We start from the raw sequence: 14,484 nt of genomic DNA on the forward strand, positions 1-14,484 counted from the left end.
TATACTGTCTTTTTATTCTCCTCATGTATTATTGAGTAAATTTACCTATAATTTGGCTTTTTAGAACAGGCTTAGTCTTCTCTGTTTCTATCTGTATCTCTCTCTCTTTTCTCAATCATATCTAAAATTACTGGTTATTGTACTAGATTCCTGAGCAGAATAAAATATTATAGGATGCTAGCATTTTATATTTGGAGAAAGAAGAAAGTTCCATTTGCGCCTTAAGTATTACATTGATTTTCCTACCTAGAATTATCACCTCCATTTCAATAGAGGTACTTAACATTCACATAACTAATAATAAAGTACCATTTATTTTCTGCTTGTTTAAACCTACAAGGAGGAAGATGTCGGTCAGGCATTATTCAGGCATGAATATACAAACATAATATCACCAGATATATTAAATCACCATTTTAACTCCATCCACTTGAGAGAGTCATTTAAATGATGCGCATTACAATACAATGAATAATGAAGAAAATATGAGATATGGTAGGGTTGGGATGCAGGGAAGAATCAGAAAACTAAAGTAGCATGAAGTTGCAAAGAATGAATCAAATGATTAAGAACATGAGATAGTCAGAAAGATAAGATGTTATAGTCCTAAGGTGGTGTATTGTGAATTATTAAATATTTTCAGTGCTGGGTTTTTACAATGTGCATGTTTTGTCCAGTAGCATGGATGGTTTAAATGAAGCAGATTCGATTTACTAGAATGGATCAGATCAGGAAATTTTGGGTCTAAAGAGGCTCTGTGAATATTGGCTACCTTAAAAAAGCTGAATATGAGATGGAGTGAAAAAGATGTACACTCATAAATATTTGGTGGACTTTTAGTTAATAGAATATGAAAATAAAGGACAATTCTTTTAAAACTGGTTATGGAGTTTAGAAGAAGGCAACTATTGGTGGTATCTGCACGATCATAGAATGAGTGATTATCATTTAAAAAGCCTGCAGAAGTAGCACAGTTCTTGGGGGGAACTAGGTTTGAGCCAGATCAAGTATTTAGATTTTGGGTTTTAAAAAGGCATTGACAGTAGGTATATGGTACTGTGTTTACAATAGATAATTGGTTCCTAAGGGCGTAGGTGTGAAGTTGGTGGGTAACTTGACAATGTAAAAAATCAAGACAGAATTGAACTTAAATGATTTCTTGTGCTGTAAGTTAAAACATGAAAATTGTCTTTAATGATGAACCATAAACATAGTTTCTATAATGTACATGAAATCATGACATCTTAGAATCTCATTCAGCATGCCTGGAAAAAATATACCAAATCTATATTTTTACATTATTTTTTCTACCTTTATTTTAGGAATTCAAACTATATTTCTTTATGTAAAATCTGTTGGTGGTAGTTCTTTTTTCCAATATTTACCAACATTACCTGATAGAGCTCATTAATAGCTTTTACAAGACCCTTGTTATCCAATGATGGTCATTTAGTGAAGAAATTCAAACTCATCTAGAGGATCTGAAAGGCTTCTCATAAGCTTTTTGCTTATCTTCATTTCCAATTATATCCTACATGGGTTTGTTCTAATCTCCTTCACTAATCAGTCGAATTAAGGAGAAAAAGCAAAGTAAATGTCAGTTGCTCATTTCTCTGTATGGTGTACATTATATGCTAATGTAGATTTTTGAAATGTACAGACAAAATAACCATAAAATCTGACACATCACAATCTTGCATTAATCATTATTATTAGTATCTCCAATCTATACAGTATAAATATATATATATATATTTATACTGTATATATATATATATGTACACACAGATATACATAGAGATAAACATATATACACTCTTGAATGCATATATACTTCTTCCTCTAAAGTTGAGACTATGAATTTGTATGACAAATTCATATGACATCCTGTAAATTTTTAAATCATCATAGCAGAAAATGAAAAAAGTGGGAGAACTTTTTTTTCTTTTTTTTTTTTACAGTTATACATTAGAACTTGTTTGGGGATGATTTTTAAGAAGTTGTCTCTTATTTTATTTCTTGTTCATTTTGTTTATTATTTGTATTTTTAGTGCTTTCTGTACTTATTATTCTGATTAGTATGGCTTCTTACTTTTAGCAACAGAGTTTATTTTTTCATATTTTCACATAATTACATTTGAAATTCCATTGTATTTTTTCCAAATATCATCTTTATTGGTTTGAAGATTTATTACTTGCGGGAAAAATCTTCTACATTATTATGACTGGAAGGCTAATTTTAGTTTGTATTATTAATAGTATTTTACTGAATTATATATATAGCTAATAGTTATGACTACATAGATTGTTCAGAGGACTTTCCAGGGGTCCTCAAAGATTAGTTTATGACAAGTGATTTCTATAGTTTGTGTTGAAAAAAAATATCATTTTGAGGCTAATACATGTAGTGAAAACTAATGTTTTAAATCCATGTTCCATATATACCCTGTGGTCACACAGCACGTGCCAATTCATCCCAGACTTTTTGTAGTAAACTCCATTGATGTTGGAGATGTAGACAGGATTCATTCCTTCATTTCCTCAGTACTATAAGGTTCTTAACTTGTCCCCACAAGATGTCACTGGGATGATAATATGAGTGATGAGGCGATGCAAGATGGCACCAGAGGTAGGCAGCATTCTGTGTTGCTCCTTGACCCGGGTCTCAACTAGTGGGAATATTGCTTTGCTGAGAGTGATATAGGACCCCTCCATGGTTGATCCTGTGCAGGAATCACAGCCACCTTGCCGGGCAGGGCCCGGGCCTCGGCCTTAGCAAAGGACTCCTGACTCCTGACTACTCGCCCTTGCAGTTGCTTTAGTGGGACTAGCAGCATCAGCATCCACACAGAATTCCCAGACACAGCTCCCACGAAGGACACTCAGCTGCTACCCACGCACAGGAACTGTGCTGCCACTCCCATGTGGACCCCCATCTACCAACATGGGGCTTCCCCATTGCTTCCATCTTGGGACTCAGCAGCTACTATCTTCCTTAGTCCTTTACTCATGGTAGTCTGCTTGCACCTGGGGACATCACAGGCTCTGAAGAAAGCCAACAGCCACAACACTGCAAGCCATAGAGCTTATCTCTGAATACATTGCATAATGCCATTACCTGGCTCCCCCCACCCTACTGGACACGTTATGGCTGAAAGCAGCAGCCTCCATCTTGGGTTACCTCCATCACCATCTTTAGTCGGGGCAACTGGGCAACTACCAGTTTGGAACACCAGATAGCCAGGTACCCACAGTTTTCTAATTTGCCCCAATTCTCATTAGACGCTAAGGTGACTGAGTAACTGCACAATTCAAAATATCCCTCCATGACAGGTGCGCAGCCACCAGAGTGCAATACACAAGACACCCTGAGAGAAATGTTCCTGATCAGGGAGTAGAAAGGGAGGAGGTGAGGGAAATACACTTTAGAGACTAATTTAGAGGGCAGGAACTGTGAGGTCTAAAGGCGAGATGAGGAGATAAGACCTGGTGCCCACATCACAAGAGCAGACCCTAAAGGAGATTCTTTTTTTTTTTAAATTTTTTATTGTTGGTTATTCAAAACATTACATAGTTCTTGATATATCATATTTCACCCTTTGATTCAAGTGGGTTATGAGCTCCCATTTTTACCCCATATACAGATTGCAGAATCACATCAGTTACACATCCATTGATTTACATATTGCCATACTAGTGTCTGTTGTGTTCTGCTGCCTTTCCTATCCTCTACTATCCCCCCTCCCCTCCCCTCCCCTCCCCTCTTCTCTCTCTGCCCCCTCTACTGTCATTCATTTGTCCCCCTTGTATTATTTTTCCCTTTCCCCTCACTTCCTCTTGTATGTACTTTTGTATAACCCTGAGGGTCTCCTTCCATTTCCATGCAATTTCCCTTCTCTCTCCCTTTCCCTCCCACCTCTCATCCCTGTTTAATGTTAATCTTCTTCTCATGCTCTTCAACCCTACTCTGTTCTTAGTTACTCTCCTTATATTAAAGAAGACATTTGGCATTTGTTTTTTAGGGATTGGCTAGCTTCACTTAGCATAATCTGCTCTAATGCCATCCATTTCCCTGCAAATTCTATGATTTTGTCATATTTTAATGCACAGTAATACTCCATTGTGTATAAATGCCACATTTTTTTTTATCCATTCCTCTATTGAAGGGCATCTAGGTTGGTTCCACAGTCTTGCTATTGTGAATTGTGCTGCTATGAACATTGATGTAGCAGTGTCCCTATAGCATGCTCTTTTTAGGTCTTTAGGGAATAGACTGAGAAGGGGAATAGCTGGGTCAAATGGTGGCTCCATTCCCAGCTTTCCAAGAAATCTCCATACTGCTTTCCAAATTGGCTGCACCAATTTGCAGTCCCACCAGCAATGTACAAGTGTACCCTTTTCCCCACATCCTCGCCAGCACTTGTTGTTGTTTGACTTCCTAATGGCTGCCAATCTTACTGGAGTGAGATGGTATCTTAGGGTGGTTTTGATTTGCATTTCTCTGACTGCTAGAGATGGTGAGCATTTTTTCATGTACTTGTTGATTGATTGTATGTCCTCCTCTGAGAAGTGTCTGTTCAGGTCCTTGGCCCATTTGTTGATTGGGTTGTTTGTTCTCTTATTGTCTAATTTTTTGAGTTCTTTGTATACTCTGGATATTAGGGCTCTATCTGAAGTGTGAGGAGTAAAGATTTGTTCCCAGGGTGTAGGCTCCCTATTTACCTCTCTTATTGTTTCTTTTGCTGAGAAAAAACTTTTTAGTTTGAGTAAGTCCCATTTGTTGATTCTAGTTATTAACTTTTGTGCTATGGGTGTCCTATTGAGGAATTTGGAGCCCGACCCCACCGAATGTAGATCGTAGCCAACTTTTACTTCTATCAGACGGCGTGTCTCTGATTTGATATCAAGCTCCTTGATCCATTTTGAATTCACTTTTGTGCATGGCGAGAGAAAGGGATTCAGTTTCATTTTGTTGCATATGGATTTCCAGTTTTCCAAGCACCATTTGTTGAAGATGCTATCCTTCCTCCATTGCATGCTTTTAGCCCCTTTATCAAATATAAGATAGTTGTAGTTTTGTGGATTGGTTTCTGTGTCCTCTATTCTGTACCATTGGTCCACCTGTCTGTTTTGGTACCAGTACCATGCTGTTTTTGTTACTATTGCTCTGTAGTATAGTTTGAAGTCTGGTATCGCTATACCGCCTGATTCACACTTCCTGCTTAGCATTGTTTTTGCTATTCTGGGTCTTTTATTTTTCCATATGAATTTCATGATTGCTTTCTCTATTTCTACAAGAAATGCCATTGGGATTTTGATTGGCATTGCATTAAACCTATAGAGAACTTTTGGCAATATCGCCATTTTGATGATGTTAGTTCTGCCTATCCATGAACAGGGTATATTTTTCCATCTTCAAAGATCTTCTCTTTCTCTCTTTAGGGTTCTGTAGTTTTCATTGTATAAGTCTTTCACCTCTTTTGTTAGGTTGATTCCCAAGTATTTTATTTTTTTTTGAAGATATTGTGAATGGAGTGGTTGTCCTCATTTCCATTTCAGAGGATTTGTCGCTGATATACAGGAATGCCTTTGATTTATGCGTGTTGATTTTATATCCTGCCACTTTGCTGAATTCATTTATTAGCTCTAATAGTTTCTTTGTAGACCCTTTTGGGTCTGCTAGGTATAGAATCATGTCATCAGCAAATAGTGATAATTTAAGTTCTTCTTTTCCTATTTTGATGCCTTTAATTTCTTTCGTCTGTCTAATTGCTCTGGCCAGTGTTTCGAGAACTATGTTGAACAGAAGTGGTGAGAGAGGGCATCCCTGTCTTGTTCCAGATTTAGAGGGAATGCCTTCAATTTTTCTCCATTCAGAATGATGCTAGCCTGAGGCTTAGCATAGATTGCTTTTACAATATTGAGGTATGTTCCTGTTATCCCTAGTTTTTCTAGAGTTTTGAACATGAAGGGATGCTGTACTTTGTCGAATGCTTTGTCCGCATCTATCGAGATGATCATACGGTTCTTATTTTTAAGTCTATTGATGTGGTGAATAACATTTATTGATTTCCGTATATTGAACCAGCCTTGCATCCCAGGGATGAATCCTACTTGATCATGGTGCACAATTTTTTTGATATGTTTTTGTATCCGATTTGCCAGAATTTTATTGAGGATTTTTGCATCTAGGTTCATTAGAGATATTGGTCTGTAGTTTTCTTTCTTTGAAGTGTCTTTGTCTGGTTTAGGTATCAGGGTGATGTTGGCCTCTCAGAATGAATTTGGAAGTTCTCCCTCTTTTTCTATTTCCTGAAGTAGCTTGAAAAGTATTGGTATTAGTTCCTCTTTAAAGGTTTTGTAAAACTCTGCTGTATACCCATCCGGTCCTGGGCTTTTCTTAGTTGGTAGTCTTTTGATGGTTTCTTCTATTTCCTCAATTGATATTGGTCTGTTTAGGTTGTCTATATCTTCCTGACTCAATCTGGGCAGATCATATGACTTAAGAAATTTATCTATGCCTTCACTATCTTCTAATTTATTGGAGTATAAGGATTCAAAATAATTTTTGATTATCTTCTGTATTTCTGAAGTGTCTGTTGTGATATTGCCTTTTTCATCCCATATGCTAGTAATTTGAGTTCTCTCTCTTCTTCTCTTTGCTAGCATGGCTAAGGGTCTGTCGATTTTGTTTATTTTTTCAAAGAACCAACTTTTAGTTTTGTCAATTTTTTCAATTGTTTCTTTTGTTTCGATTTCATTAATTTCAGCTCTGATTTTCATTATTTCTTGCTTTCTACTTCTTTTGCTGTTGTTTTGCTCTTCTTTTTCTAGGATTTTGAGATGAAGTATGAGATCATTTATTTGTTGTTTTTTTCTTTTTTTAAGGAATGAACTCCACGCAATGAATTTGCCTCTTAGAACTGCTTTCAATGTGTCCCATAGATTCCGATATGTTGTGTCTGTGTTTTCATTTATCTCTAAGAATTTTTTAATTTCCTCCTTGATGTCTTCTATAACCCATTGATCATTCAGTAACCTATTGTTCATTCTCCAAGTGATGTATGCTTTTTCCTTCCTTCTTTTATCGTTGATTTTCAGTTTCATTCCATTATGATCAGATAAGATGCATGGTATTATCTCTACTCCTTTATATTGTCTAAGAGTTGCCCTGTGACATAATATGTGATCTATTTTTGAGAAGGATCCATGTGCTGCTGAGAAAAAAGTGTAACTGCTTGATGTTGGGTAGTATATTCTATATATGTCAATTAAGTCTAGGTTATTAATTGTGTTATTGAGTTCTATAGTTTCCTTATTCATCTTTTGTTTGGAAGATCTGTCCATTGGTGAGAGAGGTGTGTTGAAGTCTCCCATGATTATTGTATGGTGGTCTATTAGACTCTTGAACTTGAGAAGAGTTTGTTTGATGAACATAGCTGCACCATCGTTAGGGGCATATATATTTATGATTGTTATGTCTTGTTGGTGTATGGTTCCCTTGAGCAGTATGTAGTGTCCCTCTTTATCCCTTTTGATTAACTTGGGCTTGAAATCTATTTTATTTGATATGAGTATGGACACTCCTGCTTGTTTCCGAAGTCCATATGAGTGATATGATTTTTCCCAACCTTTCACCTTCAGCCTATGTATGTCTTTTCCTATCAAATGCGTCTCCTGTAGGCAGCATATTGTTGGGTCTTGTTTTGTGATCCATTCTACTAGCCTGTGTCTCTTAATTGGTGAGTTTAAGCCATTAACATTTAGGGTTATTATTGAGATATGGATTGTTCTTCCAGCCATATTTGTTTATTTATGTTACTAAACATGGTTTGTTTTCCTCTTTGATTATTTCCCCCCCCTTTACTGTCCTACCTCCCACTGTTGGTTTTCATTGTTATTTTCCATTTCCTCCTCCTGTAATGTTTTGCCGAGGATGTTTTGAAGAGATGGTTTTCTAGCTGCAAATTCTTTTAACTTTTGTTTATCGTGGAAGGTTTTAATTTCATCTTCCATCCTGAAGCTTAATTTTGCTGGATACACAATTCTTGGTTGGAACCCATTTTCTTTCAGTGTTTGAAATATGTTATTCCAGGATCTTCTAGCTTTCAGAGTCTGTGTTGAAAGATCAGCTGTTATCCTGATTGGCTTACCCCTAAATGTAATCTGCTTCCTTTCTCTTGTAGCTTTTAAAATTCTCTCCTTATTCTGTATGTTGGGCATCTTCATTATAATGTGTCTAGGTGTGGATCTCTTATGATTTTGCACATTCAGCATCCTGTAGGCTTCTAGGATTTGGGATTCTGTCTCATTCTTCAAGTCTGGGAAGTCTTCTTGTATTATTTCATTGAATAGATTGCTCATTCCTTTGGTTTGAAACTCTGTCCCTTCCTGTATCCCAATGACTCTTAAATTTGGTCTCTTGATGTTATCCCATATTTCTTGGATGTTCTGCTCATGGTTTCTTAACAGTCTTGCTGAGCTGTCTATGTTCTTTTCAAGTTGAAATACTTTATCTTCATTGTCTGATGTTCTATCTTCTAAGTGTTCTACTCTGCTGGTAGTATTCTCCATTGAGTTTTTAAGTTGGTTTATTGCTTCCTGCATTTCTAGGATTTCTGTTTGTTTGTTTTTTATAACCTCTGTCTCCCTGTATAGTTGATCTTTTGCTTCTTGGATTTGTTTATGTAATTCATTGTTGAACTGATCTTTCATTGTCTGATTTTGCTGTCTCATGTCTTCCTTGAGACTCCAGATCATCTGAAGCATGTATATCCTGAATTCTTTATCTGACATTCCATCTGCTGCAGCTATTACCTCTTCTAACGTTGAGTTGACCTGCATTGCTTGCGGTCCTTTCTTTCCTTGTCTCTTCATACTGTTCGCGTTTCTTTATGCTTGGTGAAACTTCGTGCTATTGAATTTTCCCCCTATATATTTATATGGTCTTGTATAGTTGCAAAGTCTCCCTCGCAGGCGCGGGCGGCAGCTCTGCCCCTCCTCCAATTGGGGCAATGTGCCTACCACGCCGGCAGGCCGCTGGGCCTGTTCTGCCAGTCGGTAGCAGGTCCGCCTACCTTGCAGGCGCGGGCGGCGGCTCTGTCCCTCTGCTGGCCGCTAGGCTTGTTTTGTCGGTGGTTGCAGTTCTGCCTACTTTGCAGGCGCAGGCAGCGGCACTGCCCCTCTGCAGGCCTCTGGGGCTGTTCTGCCAGTGGGTCGCAGGTCCGCCTACCTTGCAGGCGCGGGGGGGGGCTCTACCCTTCCGCAGGCCACTGGGCCTGTTCTGTTTGTCGGTTGGAGGTCTAGCCTGTTCTGTTGGTGGTCACAGTTCCGCCTACCTTGCAGGCGCGGGGGGGGGGCGGCTCTGCCTCTCAGCAGGCCGCTGCTCCTGTTCTGCCGGTGGGTCGCAGGCCCGCCTACCTTGCAGGAGTGGTTGGCAGCTCTGCCCCTCCGCTGGCCACTGGGCCTTTTCTGTCGGTGGTCACAGTTCTGCCTACCTGGCAGGCGCCCCTAAAGGAGATTCTTGAGGTGTAGTCTCCCAATGGGTCCATACCCTACTTCCAGGTGCCCTGCACTCAAGACCAACCCTCAACCTCTGGTAACCTTCACCATCCTAAGGGCAGAGATACCAGCTAAGAACAGACAATCCCACTGATTGGATGAGAAGAGAAGCAGGTAGAGGCATATGAGTTGCCCAAATTGAATCTGGATAATGCACATAATTTAAATAGATCAATATCAAGCAAGGAAATAGAAAACAACATTAGAAGCCTACCAACCAAGAAAAGCCAAGGACCAGATGGATATACAGCTGAGTTCTACAAGAACTGTAAGAAGAACTAATACCTATACTCTACAAATTACTTTGTGAAATAGAAAAAGAGGGAGCACTTCCAAATTCATTCTATGAGGTCAATATTACCCTGATTCCAAAGCCAGGTAAAGAAACATCAAAAAAAAGAAAACTTTAGACTAAAATCTCTAATGGACATAGATGCAAAAATTCTCAATAAAATTCTGGCAAATTGAATACAAAAACATATCAAAATGATAGTGCACCACAATCAAGTGGGGTTTATCCTATGGATGCAAGGTTGGTTCAACATACAGAAATCAATAAACATGGGCTGGGGATGTGGCTCAAGCAGTAGCGTGATTGCCTGGCATGCATGTGGCCTGGGTTCGATCCACAGCATCACATACCAACAAAGATGTTGTGTCCACTGAGAACTAAAAAATAAATATTAAAAAATTTCTCTCTCTCTCTTTCTCTTTAAAAAAAAGAAATCAATAAACATAATTCATCACATCAACAGACTTAAAGATAAGAGTCATATGATCATCGCAATTGATGTAGAAAAAGCATTTGACAAAATACCACACATCTTCAAAATACTAGAAAAAATAGGGAAAACAGAAACATATCTCAACATCACAAAAGCTATCTATGCTAAGTCCCAGGCCAACATCATTATACATGGAGAAAAATTGAAAACATTCCCTCTAAAAACTGGAAAAAGACAGAGATACCCTCTTTCACCACTTCTATTTAACATAGTTTTTGAAACTCTGGACAAGCAATTAGACGAAAAAAAATTTAAAGGGATATGGATAGGAAAATAAGAATTCAAATTAGCACTATTTGCTGTTGATATGACTCTATACCTAGATGACCCAAAAAATTCCACCAGAAAGCTTCTAGAAATAGTAAATGAATTTAGCAAAGTAACAGGATACAAAATCAAAACCCATAAATCAAAAGCATTTCCATATATCAGTGACAAATTCTCTGAAAGAGAAACAAGGGAAACTACCCCATTTACAATAGCCTCAAAAAAAAAAAAAAACTTGGGAATCAACAAAAGAGATGAAAGACCTCTATAGTAAAAACTACAGATGACTAAAGAGAGAAATTAAAGAAGACATTAGGAGATGGAAATATCTACCTTTTCTTGAAAATGCAAAATTAGTATTGTCAAAATAACCATACTATAAAAGCACTATACAGATTTAATGTAATTCCAATCAAAATCTCAATGACTTTCATCCTAGAAACAGAAAAATCAGTCATAAAATTCATCTGGAAAAATGAGAGACCCAGATTAGCTAAAGAAATCCTTAGCAAGAAGAGTGAAGCAGGTGGCATTAATATACCAGATATTAAATTATACTACATAGCAATAGTAACAAAAAAATGCATGGTATTGGCACCAAAATAGACTGGTAGATCAATGGTACAGAATAGAGGACACAGAGACTAACCCACATAATTACAGTTATATTAGACAAAGGCACCAAAAAGATACATTGGAGAAAAGATAGCCTCTTCAACAAATGGTGCTGGGAGAACTGGAAATCCATATGCAACAAAATGAAATTAAACCCCTATCTCTCACCATGCACAAAACTCAACTCAAAGTGGGTCAAAGACCTAGGAATTAAATCAGAGATCCTGTGCCTACTATAAAAATTCCTTTGTATACAACCAGAGATATAAAAAAATTGTGCTTTATATGTGTATTAAGAATTGTAATGCATTCTGCTGTCATATATAAATAAAAAAAGAAAGAAAAAAAGAAGCTAAACACCAAAAAAAATGAATAGCCCAATCAACAAATGGGCAAAAAACCTGAACATACACTTTGCAGATGATATACAATCAATAAACAAATATATGAAAAGATGTTCAACATCTCTAGCTATTAGAGAAATGCAAATCAAAACTATTCTAAGATTTTATCTCACTCTAGTCAGAATGGCAGCTATTAAGAACACAAACAACAATAAGTGTTGGCGAGGATGTGCAGGAAAGGCACCCTCAAATATTGCTGGAGGTACTGCAAATTGGTGCAGCCAATATGGAAAGCAGTATGGAGATTCCTTGGAAAACTGGGAATTGAACCACCATTTTACCCAGTTATCCAACTCTTCAGTCTACACCCAAAGGACTTAAAAACAGCATTCTATAGGGACACAGTCACATCATTGTTTATAGCAGCACAATTCACAATAGCTAAACTGTGGAAACAACCTAGATGCCCTGTAGTAGATGAATGGATAAGGAAAATGTGGTATTGTATACACAATGGAATATTACTCAGCAATAAAAGGCCAATTTTTAAAGTAAATGCCTCCTAGTTCCCTTGAATATATTAATAAAATAAAATTCTATACTGCACAGTGTACTAGATGAGGTGCTTCATTTTGCTGGAAGAAAACACTTATGAAGATTTTCTGAAACTTTGGGAAAAAGTGTATGGGTTTATGTAAGTTTATAACCTGTCATGATACTATTTACATACACACACACCACCACCACCACCACCACCACCACTGCACCACAATAGGCATCAATGACCTATGAGTATTGTATTCCAATAAAGACATTAACTGTTTGGAATCTCTTACATGTTGATCTACTACATGTTGTTTTTTGTGCCCCACATATGGATATAATGGAAGCTGTTTTGGGTTAAATGGCATGGTCTTCTCACTGAATTTGAGACAATTTACCGAGTAAACTTCAACTTTTATGTGAGTCCAAAAAATCAGCTAAAGTCTTGTTATTTTGCCTTATTCTGCCTCCATCAAAGACTACAGGGAGAACACAATGTTTTCATTTCTACCATTTATAGAGTATGTTCCAGATCATGGACTGAGCATCATATAGCTCTCAGCCAGCCCTGAGGTGAAAGGTGAGACAAAGATGATTCAAAGCTTTTCAGGTACATGAAACACAAAAGTAGTTACAAATCAACAGCTAATATATGTTTACTGGTCATTAAGTAATTCATTTTTGAATGTGTTCAATCCTTTTGGGATCATTTCATATATGCCAAACAAAACTACAAGTGTCATTAATGGACTTTGAATGAATTTTCATTTTCCTGATCACCAAAGCATTAAATATACTGTACAATTGACAAATACATGTATCACAGTCTTAGTCCATTCAGGCTGCTAAACAAAATACCATAAACTAGGTAATTTTAAAATGACAGATATTTATTTTCAACAGTCTAAAGATCAAGATGTCTATGAACAAGATGTCAGCAGATATGGTGTCTGATGAAGGCCTGATTTTTCTTAAACAGCTTTCTTCTCACTATAACCTCACATGGCCAAAGGGCCAGGGAATCTCTAACATGTCTTTTATAAGGGAAGTAATCTCATTCACAAGGACTACACCTTCATGACCTATTCACCTCCCAGAGGTACTGCCTCACAATTCCATCACTTTTAAGGTAAAGATTTCAACATACAAATTTTAGGGGGACAGACAACTGAATATACCATAATACTATGTCACTGTATGAAATGACATGACTTTTATACACTTGGCTGATGCTAAGAATAATCCTATAAGGTAGGTCTCATCATCTCCATTTTATAAATGAAGTAACTGAGAGTCAGAAAGGCAAAGTCACTTGATCAAAGTTAGGTTAAGATTAGATAATAGAATGAAGAGACATTCCCAGTTTGGGCTAAATTTACAGCCCTAAAATGAAAATTTAAAACCATAAAAATAACTTTTATATCAATTTATTTGGGGGTATTCAAATTTTTTCTAGCTAGAATGATTTAAAATTTGTAAATTCTGTTTTCCTAGAAATATTTGCTTTTATCACATAATCAGAATAACAATATACATATATTTTATTAAACAACCCTACATATATAGCCTTATAGAGTCTACATTACTTATCATAATTATAAAGAATCATTCAAATTTCTTTTGGGGGTGATTGAAAACTTATGGTTGATATTGCTAGTTACATATTTTTAAAAATTGTGTTTAAAATTGAATTGTTTATTCTAATTTTAGTTTTATAAAATATTATTTTATCTGTTAAAGTGCTATCTCTATTAAATATTTAAATACTTATTTTTTTTCTGAATTTTAGGCAATTTAATTTCATTATTTAAAAAAAAATTGTAGTTGTAGATGGACAGAATGCCTTTATTTTACTTGTTCATTTTTATGTGGTGCTGAGGATCAAACCCAGTGCCTCACCCATGCTAGGCAATCACTCTGCCATTGAAGTACAGACCCAGCCCTAGTTTCATTCTTTCAACTTGAACAAACTTTAGCTACACTAAATTAGTCAATGGATTTAATGTTTATTTTCTCATTGTGTTCTCAATATTGTATACGTACAACTGATTTTTTACTTCATAGAGTATTTTAAAAACAGATTTTTTAGAATTAATAAATTGTTGAACTTTTTTTGACTAAAATAACTAAAGATTCTTTATTTTTTTACCTTTCAAATCCTAAACAATAACATTCTTATGTGTGTATGCTTGTTTTGACTAGTTATTTACATGGATTCAGGAAATAATTGTTACTACTGATCTTATTATGTTTTCTATAATTTTCACAACATATATTTGATATTGTGTATTTCCAAATCTTTTATTCATAATGGAAAAATTTGTCAGTTTATCATTAGATTTTCATCATTAGAGTATTGTATATCTATT

This window comes from Marmota monax, unplaced genomic scaffold, assembly GCF_021218885.2.
Source record: "Marmota monax isolate L192 unplaced genomic scaffold, Marmota_monax_Labrador192_F-V1.1 WCK01_AAM20220418_F8-fsc00113, whole genome shotgun sequence".
In the NCBI taxonomy this organism is placed as follows: Eukaryota; Metazoa; Chordata; class Mammalia; order Rodentia; family Sciuridae; genus Marmota; species Marmota monax.